The sequence below is a fragment of the Brassica oleracea genome, chromosome C6, assembly GCF_000695525.1.
Source record: "Brassica oleracea var. oleracea cultivar TO1000 chromosome C6, BOL, whole genome shotgun sequence".
Taxonomy (NCBI): domain Eukaryota; kingdom Viridiplantae; phylum Streptophyta; class Magnoliopsida; order Brassicales; family Brassicaceae; genus Brassica; species Brassica oleracea.
In genome coordinates this window covers 24508237-24511044 of record NC_027753.1, presented here as the reverse complement: position 1 = coordinate 24511044, position 2808 = coordinate 24508237, and positions in this window count along the sequence as shown.

Here is a 2808-nt window from a genome sequence, read left to right as displayed (position 1 = left end):
AAATTCAAAATATAACATATAAGAAAAAATCTAATTTTTTTATTATATGATTAATGTGATTGTTTAATTTTCTTAATAATATAAATTAAAGCAAAAATGAAGAAAGATGCATAAATTGTTATCAAATCTTTATTATTCATAATCATTAATTTCCATATATATGTAAATCATATTAGGTAATTTTGTAGCTTTTATTTAAGGAAAAAATGCACATTTCATATATTTTAGGTTAATATAATGTTCTCTAGCGTTATATAATTATGGAATGACATAAAAACCTTATTTTTCCCACGAACACATTCTTGAAAAAAGTGAACAGTATTGTTTCCACAGTTAAATTATTTTGACTTTTATCTTCCATATGGTTTTGAAATCATTCAAATCAACCATCGAATTGATACATGTCATTTTAATGTTTTTAGTCGGTTTATCTATGGGGAAATTTTACTTTTACACTTTGTTTAGTACCACTATTCATATATACACTTAGAAATAGGACATTTTTCAGAAATACCTAAATCATTAATAGGCAAAAGACAAAAATAACCCTCTCACAATTATAACCTCGTTTCCTATCTCTTTCTCTCTCGAGAGAAAGCTTCGAAAGGCAACGCGACGGCAACGCGACGACGGCGACGAGATCGAGCGACGACGGTGACGAAATCGAGCGATGACGTCGAGATCGAGTGACACTCAAGACGGTCACTCTCACGATGACGACGAGAAAAGGTCTTTTCTTTCACTAGTCACGACGTCTCTCTGGAAAGAGCATCCAGTGACGACGAATAACAATCACACTACACGATTCAAAATCTCATCCCAAAAATGTCGTCTTCTCTTCACGATTCTCCTCTTCATGATTCTCATCTTCACGATTCTCTACAAGAAGTTCCTAAATTTGGGTATCTTTTTGTTTGTTTCAAGTCATTTTTTGAATTTGTTATTTTTGTTATAAGAAAATAGAAGAAGATTGGTTGAAGATTGTCATGTTCCTAGTTAGATCTAAGAGAAAGAGTAGCGATAGTGAACATTGAGTTTTTTTGAAAAATTATAAGCCTTTATAAATGTGGGTTTCAAGTAATTATAAGATGCGTGAACTCAAGAAGTGTTGTCTTTGTATTGCAGTTGGATAGCAACGAGTTTTGAACAACCTTGAGATTGTTTGGGAGGGTTTATGAAGCTGTAGAACCACCAGATAATCCCAAAGCGATAATCCATCACTCAAAGATTGATTATGTCGAGAACGTAGAAGATATATTAGGAAAAGAAGAGTTCTCTTTGATAGAGAACTCTCACATTGGGAGCATTTTGAAGGTGGTTAAAAGGAATAGGGTTCAATTTTCAGAAGAGTTGTTCCATTTTCTAATGCAGCGAAGAGTATTGACGCAAGGAGAGGATCTCTGGTTTACTTTCTCGGACCAGCCTATGGAGTTTTCACTAAGGGAATTTCATCTGACAACAAGCTTACGTTGTGAGGAAGATCAAACAATAACAGAGCCGCAGTTCAAAATAATGAAGAAGCCATACCTTTGGATGCTGGGCAAGAATGATAAGTTTACGATGAGAACGTTGTATGAAATGTTTAAAGAGAAAGCACGAAGCATGCCAACACTAGAAAGATTATCCCTTGGAACAGCAATAATCACAGAAGCGGTAATTTTGGCAGAAAACCCGAGTTCTAAAATCCCGAGAGACAGGTTGCAACATTATATGAACTATCGCTTATCCAAGATGGCTTGGGGTAAAACTGCTTATAGCATCTTGATGAGAAGTGTAAAAAGTTTGAGTGCAAGTTCCTGGACAGGAGATAGTTATGAAGTGAGTGGTTTTGCACTAGCCATAAATTTGTGGCCAATGTCATCAGTGAATGTGCTTGGTAAATCTTTGAGAAAACCATGCGAGACATCCTCTTCTTCAGATCCGTTGTGTCTACATTGAGCCTCAACAAGAACTCCGACAATAACTGAAGTGTTAGAGCTGGAGAAGATAAACAATGTGAGTTTTTATAAACGTCTATAAATATATTCGTATTGTATTGTTTGGAAAGTGGATTTCTAGAGACTCCTTGAAAAGGTCCAGAAATCGGTGTCTTTTAGGGATTGTAAATGTGACGTGTGTTTATAAAAGATTGTAAATGTAGTTTTATAGGGACTTATAAATTAATATATATGAGGTTTACAGAGATTTGTTTTATTTATTCTACATGCTGAGGTTAGCACAGTGATTGGATTGGCTGAGGAATACAAATATTTGGTGGGGGCAACATATAGCGACGATGCTGACTTTCACAGTGTTGTGAAACTAGTTCAACAAGGATACAAAATGAGGAGAAGCGATTGGGAGAAAGGTTTTGTGGATATGTTTGTTGCAACAGAAGATATAGGTCAACAACGCAAGACAAAAGACGAAGATGCAGAGCATGGTGAAGATCTGAACCATAGTGAAGAAGAAGAGGAAAAGAAAGATGAAGAGGAAAAGACAGACGAAGAGGAAAATAAAGATGAAGAGGAAAAGACAGATGAAGAGGAAAATAAAGATGAAAAGTATCAAAAGGATAAGGAGCAAAGAAAAGATAAAGATCATTCCATGTCTAACAGCGAGAAACTTGATAAGCTAATCCAAATGGTTCGTGATTTGGATAAGCGAGTAGTAGTGATCCAGAATGTTTTAGGAGTTAAGGTAACCAATTGAATTTTACCAAGTACTTATCAAATTTCACGTGTTATTTCTCTCTAATGATTTCACTTGTTTTTTTTTGAAGTTTAATGACGGTTCACCAAACAAAGAAGATTGTGAGAATGGAGCTAG